This window comes from Hetaerina americana, unplaced genomic scaffold (assembly GCF_022747635.1).
Source record: "Hetaerina americana unplaced genomic scaffold, ioHetAmer1.1.p SCAF_4, whole genome shotgun sequence".
NCBI classification, from domain to species: domain Eukaryota; kingdom Metazoa; phylum Arthropoda; class Insecta; order Odonata; family Calopterygidae; genus Hetaerina; species Hetaerina americana.
The window spans coordinates 6,906,836-6,919,456 of NW_027286985.1; the positions used below are offsets into that span (position 1 = coordinate 6,906,836).

At 41.3% G+C, this 12,621-nt stretch overlaps 1 protein-coding gene across 1 annotated transcript in view; it reads right to left on the reverse strand.

Annotated features, from left to right (window-relative positions):
- Window positions 1-8,312, reverse strand: part of LOC139692072 (proton-coupled amino acid transporter-like protein acs) — a 94,638-nt gene extending 86,326 nt beyond the window's left edge. Inside the window, exon 1 of the mRNA XM_071590103.1 lies at window positions 7,856-8,312. The gene's annotated coding sequence lies outside the window, so the exon portion shown is untranslated. The remainder of the gene's footprint in view (window positions 1-7,855) is intronic.
- Between the last annotated feature and the right edge of the window lie 4,309 nt (window positions 8,313-12,621).

Sequence of the window (12,621 nt, forward strand, 5' to 3'; positions counted from 1 at the left end):
TTAAGGGGATGGAAATGATTTGTTACTAAATGTGCCGCTCATACCAATGTACCTGTATGATGGCGAATCTTGGGTTTGAAGGGAATTAACATAATTATAATAAAGACATGATATGAATTAGGAGTGCAGATTTGGAAAAAAATGGAGAAGTTATGGCCGGGCAATGAACGAATGGTTAGGAGAAGAATTTAAATTAAAAGTTTGCATCGATTGATTAGGGTGAGATTCGGAGCTGGGTTAGGCATTTGAAGAGACCATGGGAGATAATAACTGTTTATGATAACCTAGTCTCGATCGATAAGACGTAAATGTACCACGGTTGAGTGAAAAGGCTAACTACTTGACCAATGAGGCTCGCAAAAGGACAACCACAAGAAGTAAAAGAAACCAAAGACAATATATGTATGGCTCGTATTCTGGATTTCATCCAAACGAAAGAGGTCAAGGATTGAATGGAATAAAGTAATAGGCATGGTAGCTGAATTCCAAGTTAAATAAATGAGTTACGTGGAGATAATTCGAACACAAGGTGGAAAGTGACGTCATCTGGCATGCACAGCATCCTCGCGTAGTGGAATATTTTCGGAGCATGATAAAATATTTTTGAAATATATCAACGGGCATATTAATGGGCGATATATTTAATTGGTGGGCATTTTTCCATACCAATACTGAGGTATTAACGTCACAACTCCATTATCAAGGTTGATTAAAACCTATCACTTTAACAAATAAGGCCCACGAACAAGGCAGCTCGCAGCGGTAAAATTCCAAAAACATGTCAGCTACGAATTAGGATCGCGGTTCCCCGAATGCAAATAGAATTGTATGTAAAATAGGGGATCGGAATGGTGCGGTAGCTATCGTACTGGATTCCAACCGAGAGGGGCCGGGTTCAAATCCCGGCGGTGTTGAATATTTTTCAGAGGTATCTCGATCCCTGCTTGAGGTGCTGTGTGGAGGGCACTTATAGTGAGTACGCCGTCCGTCGGATGGGACGTTAAGCTACGAACCCCTTGACGCCTTTCGTAAAGAGTAGGCTAATGCCGACACCGGGTTTCTCTCCACTCTTCATCGTTTGTCATCCATTCCTAATGGCGCAAATGACCTCAGCAATCGGTCGCCTCCCTTAAAAACTACTACTGGCATGGAAAAAGAGATGTAAGGTAAAGTGATGATAAAATCAAATAAAATCGTTCACTTTTGACTCTTCTCGACCAAAATCTTTTTAAAATAAATTTTCTGAAATAAACTGACGAAGAGAGAATGCTAATAGAAATGATGGCATGAGGAAGAGATAATATCATCGCATATAATGTGAGTCACGGTATTTAGTCGAGGGCAAATGAGGAAATTACCGTGACCAAGGAATACTCCTCCAAATGATGGCCTCGGATTAGCTCATGTGTGAGATAACGGCAGACCTGGAAGTGGATTAATTGTGAAGAAAAAAGAGAAGGGGTTTAGGAAATGGAAATGGAGTCGAAGCAGTGCTATGATTGTTGGTTGATGAATATGCTGCTGGACTGCGGACGCCATCGCCCAACGGCATTCAAGCGATATGAGTTTCTAAATATCCAAATTTATCGACGAACAGCGAGCGGAGAAGCAAAAGGAACTGGCGCCCTTAAAACCCTGAATCAATGATTGTTTTATCTAATCAAGCCTTAGCTCGAAGTCAAGCGTATCCTTTCCATAGAAATAATAAAACACTTTCGGCTTTGAGTGCGCGTGCATCGCAATGATTGCAGAACGGATTGCATAACAGCCTTTTTTTCTTAAGCCTTCTTTGCAGAAATAAGTTTGAAGTTGTCGGTATCCAACAAAAGTAAGAGGCAACAAAGAAAGGTTTTAGGTCGTTTAAATGCCTTTCTAAATGGATATTTCCCCTTTGTGCAACTGTAAGCTTCAGCGATAAGGATGATTAGATCAATGCGATTAACGAAATCGATTCAGTAGTTTCGAAATGGATGGGAAGATTAGATAACCTAACTGATATCCGGGAAATATAATTCGATGGAAATGACGATGAATATTAATTTTTTTAGCCATCTTTCTCAGGTAATCTGCTGACAAGGTTTTGTTGGGATTTTATCTAAATTTTAATTGGGATGGTGTCGATGGACTCTCATAAGAACAAAGGAATGAGAGAGCCACTAGATCCAATTCCAAGAAGTGCCCCGAAAAATGTTTTTCTGATCTCACTGACATCTTAAAATACGAGATCAATCTATTCGCAGCAGCAAGAGAGGATATTTCATGCCATGAACGGCACGGGATGGATGGTTAATCTCCGTTCTGATTTTTTAAGCTTTCAGTTTTAATTGAAAGTGTATCCAATAACCATTGTTATCAAACTAAAGGCTAGTTTGACGGGTGAAGATAAGCTCGCCTAATTACGGTACAAAATCCACCGGTGCGTGAAATTCATATTTCAGGGTACCGGTACCAATTCCCATTCCCTGTGCCACCCATGGTTACCCTAGGAATATCCGGTGCACGAAAAGTCAGAGAGGGGAGAGGCACAGAGTGTGAAATAAGTTCTCAGGGGGGTATAGGGACCAAAACAATACATTCCTTTCTTAGGCTATTAAGTTTCTGTATATCTAGTCATTGGACCAATGTAAACAATATATTATTATATTGGCTTCGACGAAATCGATTTCGATCTCTCAATTCCTCGTTTACATACCCTGCTACTCATGTTCTCGGGATATGGGAATTCTAAAACGCCGACGTGTGTGTGTGGAGAAATTAGCGCCAATAAACTCACTCTCGCGTAATCTCTGCTCATTTCACCCCACAGTCATTATGATCACCTCTCACGACAGGTTTCATCAGAACTGTTCTCTCCATGTTGTCTGTTCCTGTGCTGTTCCCTTAACTCTGTGAAATTTCTCTGTGTCATTTGGTTCGTCATCCATTTCATTTCATCGACCGAACTGAACCGAAATGAAATGCTCTTGGGGCAAAAAAAAAATTAATCAGTTACTCAAAAGGGTAACATAATGGCGCGGAATGCCATGAAAATTACAACATGCAATAGAGGAAGCCACTACACTATGCTATACACTCTACATATATCCGGCGTAATTGTAATGGGAGAAATCCATTTTACTGAAAAACTTTCATTATACTAAGTCGATTTATTCTCAAATTTGAACATATTTACTCGCGAACTACTTTACGGCGGATTTATGACCGATATGGGCGAAGGAAATGGATATGGTCCAGGTGCATAAAGTCATTTGGTAGCAACTCTTCTCAGAGTAGCGGAAAATACAAAGATATATGCAAATGAATATTCTTTTAAAAATGTACAATATCATCCAGGAATTTTCATGCTCAAGTAAACGCAAGTGCGACCGCGTCTCAATGCACTGGCGATGACCAATGGAGACACGTTTCCTGGTAACGATGCTAACTCCTCTAGCAGATTGTCTTATACACGCCGACGCGACGTTTAAAAACGCAAAGGCATCTTCACTCTCCACAAGAAAGAAATTTTTATACGCATCGTTATGCACGAGTTTGTTCGTCGTCTGCAGCAGCCTTGAGGCTAATGCAATAACACAACGAAGTCTCTTCACTTGAATTTCCCATTCATCGTTTTGCCAATTTCCATCCAGCAAGGCGAAGATAAAATTAGACCCCATCATTCGAGAGAGAAAAAAGATAAAATTTTCACAATTTCCGATTACAAACAGATTTCCCAACCGGAGTTAACAGAAGCCCCGACGGCTTGCTTCTACGTCCTTCCACGCCTTCCGTCAAATCGGAAACTTTTCTGGTCGACAAATGATATGGATGAGAGGGCTTTGTCTCTCTTGGTACATTTCCATTGCCAGGAGAAGCGTTGCAACACACCCGGGACTCTTCTTTCCACCTTTTCCCTCGCCACTACAACTCAGTCTTTTGTGTTCCGTTGACTCCAAGGCCGGAAGAAATGAAATTTGAATTTGCTGGCGTTAGATTGGAGAGTGACCAAGGATTCGATTTCCGGCGGTTGTTTTTTTCGCGGAGCCAACTGTCCAAAATTAGTTTGCAACATTCGGAGCACTCCACAAGATCATCACCTTCGTGGTCAGTGACTTTTGGGGGAGGTCTTCGAACTCCCCGGGGCCTTCCTCAATCCGGCAAACGATATTACTCGTCCTCTTCCCCCTCCCTCTGACACTTGATTTCCTGTAACCTCACTCCTTACCTTTACAAAATGGTACAAATTAACTAATTCGTCGCAAAGCTACCACAATAGCCACCAAAAGCTTTCGGATTCCGTAGAATTCTTGACGGATAATATTTCCACCAAAATATTTGGGTGGAATATGACCCTGCAGCCTACAGTTCAAGCAGTATACTGAGATCCACAAATGTACCCACGGAACAACAGAGTTTTGCATAAAACCATGGACAAAAGAGGAATAGATTCTACATCTACATGGGACCCCGCAAGCCACCGCTAGGGCGTGTGGCGGGGGGTGTTAGGTCACTAACCGCAGTGAAGAATAAAACCGCAAGCAAATACCACAAATAAATGCTAACGAGTATGGGGAAGTATTTGTATTTATCTGTACTGAAATCTATCTCCCTTATCTTATCTTTGTGGTCTGACCTACCCTAGTAGTGTGAGGCCATAATAATTCCTTTACTGCCATTGTTAAATTCGTTTGTTCTGAACCTTCCTAAAAGTGTCAGCCTCGTTTGTTCTCTTCGCATATCAGGTGGCTCCCAGCCTAATTCCCTTTAAAGGCCTGTCACACTCGTCTCCTTAATATATCAATTTTTCACGAATCTGGCGGATTTTCTCTGGACTCTATTTAATTCTTTTTGCCAAAATGTCTCCCAAGGATTCCAAATCCTTGCGGTTTGCGGAATGCTGGCCTTCATGAGACTTCCAAGGCACGGTTAGTTATTTAGTTATTTATATACCCTGCAATCGTACTAGAGTGTGTGGCAGGGGGTGAATACAGAATAATTTCACCGTAACATGACCCTACCGCGGTCGAACAATGTTATTATCATCCCTTATCGTTCGTGGAAAATATAGCATCTTAAATCTATCTTTTTTACACTTAATCTCTTTAATTTTATTGGCATGATGATAATTAGTATTGTTGGAGTAATAATACATTTTTGACAGCACTGCTAAAGAGACGCCCTTCCCATGTATGCAAGAGCTCCAATCAGTAATTTAACCTTCACTCCGTGAGTGATTCCCAGCCTAGCTGCTCTAATATTTTGGATACTCTACTAAGCTTATCATAGCAAAGTTTTTCCAAATCTAGCTCCTCTGCGCTGCACGCGATCGAATTGGGATTTTATTCCTATTAGCTTTGCGAGTAACTAACTATGAAAGTAATTTGTCGAAGGCTTTCTTAAAATCGCGACCACTGGAACTTTTGCTGATGACCAAGCTCTAAATTGTCAGTCAGCCAAGGGGTTGCAGACATTGCTGAGTGCATTGGAAATTTAGTGCGATAGATATTGGATGAGAATCAATATTAACAAAACAAAAGTTATGTGGGTTTTCAGAAAGAAATAGGCAAAGCTTAATATTAAAATAGGAGGGCAAAAAATAGAGCAGGCAGAACAGTTTAAGTATCTCGGAAGTGTTTTGGACCAACACGGTCAAAGTAGTAGGGACGTAAGGAAAAGAATTTCGCTAGGCAAAGTTGCTTTCACAAGCAGGAGGGAGTTGATGAGAGGGACTTAGAGTAAGGTTATTAAGAAAAGACTTGTAAAAACTTTGATATGGAGCGTAGATATGTACAGAGGGGAAACGTGGTCTTTGAAGCAGGATAGACGTAGACTGGAGGCTTTTGAAATGCGGGTTTGGAGAAGAATGGAGAAGGTGATATGGACCGGAAGGAAAACAAATGAAGACGCACTTGGTATGGTGGACGAAGAGAGGGGTTTGTTGGGAGAAATCTTATGGAGGCAGGAAAAGTGGATGAAGGGGATATTGACCGGCAGTGGTATGTTGAAGACTGTGATAGAGGGGAGGATGTTAGGCAAACGAGGAGAGGGCAGGAACAGGATAGGGATGCTGGACGGGATGAAGGGAGGAAGGAAGTACACAGAGATGAAGAGGGACCTGATGCAGAGTAGGATGTTGTGTTTTGCTAGGGGCCACAAATTATTTAATTAGTAATTCTGTCCATCCAAAACCCTACCTTAAACGGTAGATTAACTTATAATATATATATATATATATTTTTTTTTTTTGTGTGTGTGTGTATATGTAAACACACATATATTTATATGTGTATGTATGTGTGTGTATGTATATATATATGTACATATTTAAGGTGAAAGAGACTTCGTCTCCACTTAAGCGGATATCGGCATATATTATTTTTCCTGGTTTTCACGAATAAGATCGCTGACCAGCCTACCGCATCGGACTTAGAAGTCAAAATCTCTATTCTAGGCGATCATGCAGGCATACGTAAATAAGCATAACAAATTACTTCTGAGTTGTGAAATAGGTAATATTTCAGTTAAGAGACGATGGCTGGGCTACTATTTACAAAACATGCATCACTCTAAGCGTTATAAGAAGCTAATGGTTCAGTGAAACGTGATATACTAAATTTATTAATACCTGCATTTTCCATGAAATACAACCTTTCTGGCATCCACTTGGAAAAAGTACAAGGAAAAACTATAATAAAAAATGAATTTCCAGGCGATGGGTTTACTGATATCAGTGTCATTCGCTTACATACGTTTCCGAAACAATGCCTATTATACATTTTGATACAACTATGGTGGTTTTTTGACTGAATTAGGATTATTCGGGTTTATTTACAAGTCAGAATAAGACAAAGACGAGGAAAGAACTGGATTTGAAGCGAGGAAAAAACAGTTACAAAATTTGCCGTCCTAAACTTAAGTTGGTCTCGTCATATTTTCAAGGCACCTCGATGGCTATTCACAGAGATATCCTAAAAAGCCTCCTATCAGCATTTTAACTTGGGTTTCACTGTGCGTAATAAATACAAAATCTAAACGAAAAAAAAAATATATAATCGATAAAAAGCATTCAGTAAGATCAAATTATGGATCATTAAATAGAAACTAGTGTAAATATAGACATCACGGCACGATGTAGATAGCAGTGATTTGTAAGGAAGTAAGAGCACTGGTTTATAAGAAACACTAACTTAGCACTGTCATGCTTAAACGCTAAGAGTTTAACTAATGGTTTTTGGTCGACCTCGGTGAGAGAACGCGCCTATTTTTTGGCAAGAAAGTTAAACTGTGTTGTGACAAAATGAGGAAAACACTATACACCATATTTATTTTAAATTTCTCTTACGCCTATCGAAAAAAATATCTCCTAGCTAACAATTACATTAATTTAGAACGATTTACGTATTGACTGCCATATAATTAACACAGAAGCGTTGAAGTGATACAATTTCCTTCGGAGGAATCAGTTTTCAAATATGTGATCAGCGCACAAATAACAGAAACTTCCAAGAATTCCACGCCTTCTATTCGATCATCGCTTCGCTTTCGATATTCACGATTCCGAAAGCGCATGCACTTTATATTGCCACCTCCCCGCGGGGGACAACGCTATGGAAGCGACACACGTCAACAACGGAGAGGGCGCAACATCGCGAAGTAAGCCTCGGGACCCCAGCGCCAACACCGGGACGCAGGGTGCGGTCGAAAGAACATACTAAGACGCGAAAATCACGCATCTCTTTCACCTACCCTGCGGCGGAAATTAATTAATACGATTATAAAGACCGTTTTTAGAGCGGAAATCATCTCGCAACCAAATATAATTAGAATGATTAGTGCAGGGAAAATATATCAGATGGGAAAATGCAGCATAACTCACTCGATCTGTCAATTGAAATGCTGTCCGGACGGAAATCCGCGAGGATATGAACAGGGCGGGCTCTGGCCACCTGTCGGCTGTCTCTCGTCCGGGGCGATTTGGCGTCGGGGATCGGATCTCGTCGTCCGCGCTGTGGGGCGCCTTCGAGCTGACTGCTTCCGAGATCCAGCCTCCTTCCTCGGCCGCCCCGCCGCCCGCCCCGTCGCCGGTTTTATCGCCCTTCTTTCGACATATCTTCTCGGCGTTTTCAAGCTTGACGGAGGCGAGGACACCGTCTCTCCGCTCCGAGGGTTCGAATCCCTTCGAGGGCCGCCCTTGGACGGCTCGGCCGGGGGCTGCGATGGGACGCGCGCCCCCTTTCTCCGGTGGGGGCGACGTCGTCTTCCACCACCATCGAGCGGTGTGCCGGCTGGGGGGGTGCGAGGGTGATCCCTGCGGTAGAGCGACGCGAAACCGACCAAGCCGCCAAATCCCACAACATTAAGAAGTGAAACCAATGGCGAGGCGGGGCCAATAGGTTACCGACGACCCACACTTAAAATCTTCATTTTGTCGCGCGTGAGTGTACACGCACCTCTTATCTGCGTTCAAATACGCACACGCAAGGCCACATTGGCCTTTTCCCTCCTCCCCCCGCTCTCCTTAAGCAAGCGGTGGCCGTCTCCGGTTCTTACGACTCTGTTGGATGGGCGCCGGGATCTCTGGGTTCCGTTTCGGAGATCTCCCGATGCCCCCGCACTTCTCTCGGGACTTCCCCGTCTCGCTCCACCCTTCCTCCGGGGTGAACTCTCGGGCGATTGGAGTGGTGAAGGAATGAAGGTGGTGGTGGAAGGCCGGGGTTCTGGGGAGACGGGTCCCCAGTGGTCGAGGAGGGGAGTCCCCCTCGGGATGGTCGTCTCCTCTTCCCGCACCCGGGGCTTCTTTGAATGCTCGCGAGGAGCGGAACACACGAAGAAATCAACTGTTCAGAGGGTGCGGCACATCCTCCATTGGGTGTGAATCGCAAGGTAATGGCAATAAATGGGCATGTTAGACATGTCGACTGAATGTCGCCCAAGCTCACCAAATAGCACGGCAGCTTCGGAGTCAATGAACTCGCTTGATTATAATGACAAATCACTCGTCATTATCACACGATTTTTATCACCTGAAAGTAGGCTTTTTACGACCCCTGACAACCAATATACAGGGATATATATTGATTGTATAACGCGTACACTTTACCACGGCCCATGACTATTTTTTCGGCTAAACTATTTCCTTCTCCATATCTTAAACCTGCTTTCATGCTGTTTATAAATCCTATTCCCTCCTGTCCTCTAACCTACTTTTACAAAATTCATCGGGATCCCATTACCTCAGAGTACCCACTCAACCTGCTTTGTTGCCTTCTTCGGATTTCACCAAGTAGCCTCTTCATATTCTATCTCGCCATATTTGGAACTTCGTCGCTTGAAGCCCTCTAATCTTAATGCCTCCATGTCAACGTCCCACAAGTCGTCAATTCAAGCTAATCGTATTGCCGGAGACATCATGTTTTCGAACCACAAAGCGTTACCCTCCACATTCAAAGCCCTTACTAATATTTTCTTCATTCCTCGAAGAGAAGCTTGCCAAGAATTGAAAAAATGAATTAATTAATGAACGGAGTGTGAGCTCATCATTTGAATGTAAGAAATAAGTTCAACAGAATATCATCGGGTCAAAACAAATGCCCAGAGGATTGAGTGCCCCGTTGTTTAAACTCCCATGCATTTTTTAAAAATATGGTATTCCATCAGCCTCGAAGTCCATGATTTTTGAAAAATCCTGATTTGCGATCGACAAGGAGTGTTTAATGGTTTCCTTATATACAATACATAGATATTGAGGACACCCTTGACCAATCGAATCGATTTTCTAAGCATTTCTTCAATATAATATGAATCCAGAATGGCTATCTAGAACGGCATTCTGCAATGGAGGAAGCGACAACAATTGAGAGAAATTCTAAGAAGAGGTGTCAGAATAAGATTCATCTTGGTTTCCTCTTGCTCTTTTGTGAGGACAAATAAGTCTCCACTTAAGCCTTGTGGATAGGACATAATGTCGACGATTGCTAGTTGACTGGGACTTCAAGCCACTCGCATCATTCACTGTTAATATAATTTAATTTAAGGAAAGGATTCTCTTTTTCAATGGTCTGAAATAATTCATCAAAACCAATAGTACAACACTGCTTAAGGAATCACTTTTCGAAAATGTTTTACCAAAAATGGAATACTAAGACAAAAGATCTTTAAAAATACCCGGCCTCACCCGGAGATGGCGGTAGTAGTTTGACAAATGTCACTGTATTAGGGAGTATGAAATAAATGAAGCATATGTTTCTAGTATGAAGACGCCACGTTGTTTAGTATTTGCTTGGCAGCCATCAATAGTGAACGTTTTCAGTGAATTTGTGAAAATGGAGATAATTGGTCATCGTTATGTGATATAATATTTTTATTTGAAAGGCCTCGGCCCAACCAATGTAAAAGCTGAACTGGATTATACTCTGGGTGAGTCTGCTCCTTCGTTTTCAACAATAAAATATTGGGTAGCTGAGTTTAAACGAAGCCGTACGAGCTGTCAAGACGAGCATCGCATTGGTCGACCAAATGAGGTGACGACTCCAGAAACGGTAAAGAAAATACACAGAGTGATACTGGATGATTGCCGATTGAAAGTGCGTGAGCTAGTAGACATAGTAGGCATTTCAAAAAGTGTGGTACATCGTATCGTGAAGATTTTTCAATTGAGTTTTTAGCAAAGTTCACAGCAACAAAGCAGCATTTTTGCTCCGTTTCATTACCATGTATGATCCATGGGTTCATTACTTCACATCCGAGACAAAAGAATAATCAAAACCATGGTTTTAAAAGGGAGGACCGACTTCAAAGATGGCGAAGACCGTTTCATCTGCAGGCAAGGTCATGGTATCGGTTTTTTGGGATGCGCGTGGGATAATTTTCATTGACTACCTTGAAAAAGGATAAACTATCAACGGCGAGTATTATGCAAAGTTACTGCAACGTTTGAGCGAGCGAAGAAATCAAGCAAAAGCGGCCGCATTTGGCTCTAGAAGAAAGTGCTGTTTCATCAAGACAATGCAACAGCTCACAAATACGTTATCGCCGTGGCCAAAATTCATGAAAGTTTGAATTGCTACCATATGCACCCTATTCGCCAGATTTAGCCCCCTCGGATTATTTTCTGTTCGCAAACTTGAAAAATTGGCTCGGAGGTCAAAGATTTTCCAACCGTGAAGAAGTGATGTCGGCAGTTGATGGTTATTCTGAGAAGCAAGACATATTATATAAAAAGGGTATCTAAGGGAATCTATAAAAGGTTATCTATGAAAGGGTATCTATAAAAAGGGTATCAAACTTATTGAACATCACTGGGAAAAGTGTATAGAGTTAAATGGAGAATATGTTGAAAAATAAATGCATTTTTTCCAAAATATTTGTGTTTTCTTTGTCGGGTCGGGTACTTCTGGGACCACCATCGTGTTAGAAATACGGTGCATTAAATCTTGGATAAAAATCGTCCAATTCGACGCAATTTGCAGGGTAACATTCTTGTAGTGAAGAGATTAGTACACATTACTCTTTACACTCATCTTATTTTTGCTGCCTGATTAGTATTTACATAGGTCTCAAGTCTGCACTTCAGTGAGATTTGGGCCTCATTACAGCATTTCTAGGTTTAATGCACTTTTAATAGGATTACAGCTTTTTAGTCCATCATCATGTTTATTCCCCCTTGATGTAAGGCTTATCGCTTCACATACGAAAGATGACGGAGGAAGTGCCTTACACGAGAGTCAACCACATCTTCTAGGCTCTCTAATAAGAGAACTTATTTGAATTTAAAATTTATCAAAACTTTTTTCTATCGAAGACGCAAAAGTCTGAATATCTGCAGTAGAAGTTTTATCATTGAGAAGAATGATTACCCAAGGCAGACTTGGCTTTAATTCGAGAATTTGCTGGTTGTAATACAAAATGATAAGCAGAAATAAATTGGTCGTACGTGGCAGCATATTGGTATAATATGCATGGTAATTTGCGTATCAGAGTGCTCAGTGCGAAATTTATCAATTTGCTATCAAAATATTCAAAGGCTGAGTCTTTTCGTACGAATTATTTTGTTAATCGCTGGATATTTTGCGTGCTGATTAACAGCTCATTTATTTCGACCGCTTTCCCATAGAGGTGCTTTAATGGAGAGTGGGCTTGAGCAGCTGAGTCCGTGTAGGCACGAAAGTGAATGGTTTTGCAGTCTCCCTAAAATTATCCACTGCTCCACATTTTCATATCTCCTCAACTTTTTCATTATTATTATTATTAAAGTTTACATGTGCTGATAGACAGTGTCAGATGGCACACACAAATCCCAAGTAATCACAAAAGATAATAGATAAACTTAGTCAGTAAAACAAAAGTACACTTAAATGAAGCTTCCTAACACAAAACAAGAAATCCTCATCTCATTAAAAACATCAATCAATCGGCAATAAAAAGATAAATTAAAAAAAATTAAGCTGTTACATATAATTTTACACCACACATCAATCAAATTATAACATAAATTCCTTGCATCTTTTCTTAAAAGTATGCACTCTGTTAGGAAAGGGCTCGAATAGTTTTGATGGTAAGGTGTTCCACACAACAATCGTTTTATTAAGAAAAGAAATTTTTTTAAATTCGTACTTCGTGCCCGGCTTTTTACCTTGAATCTGT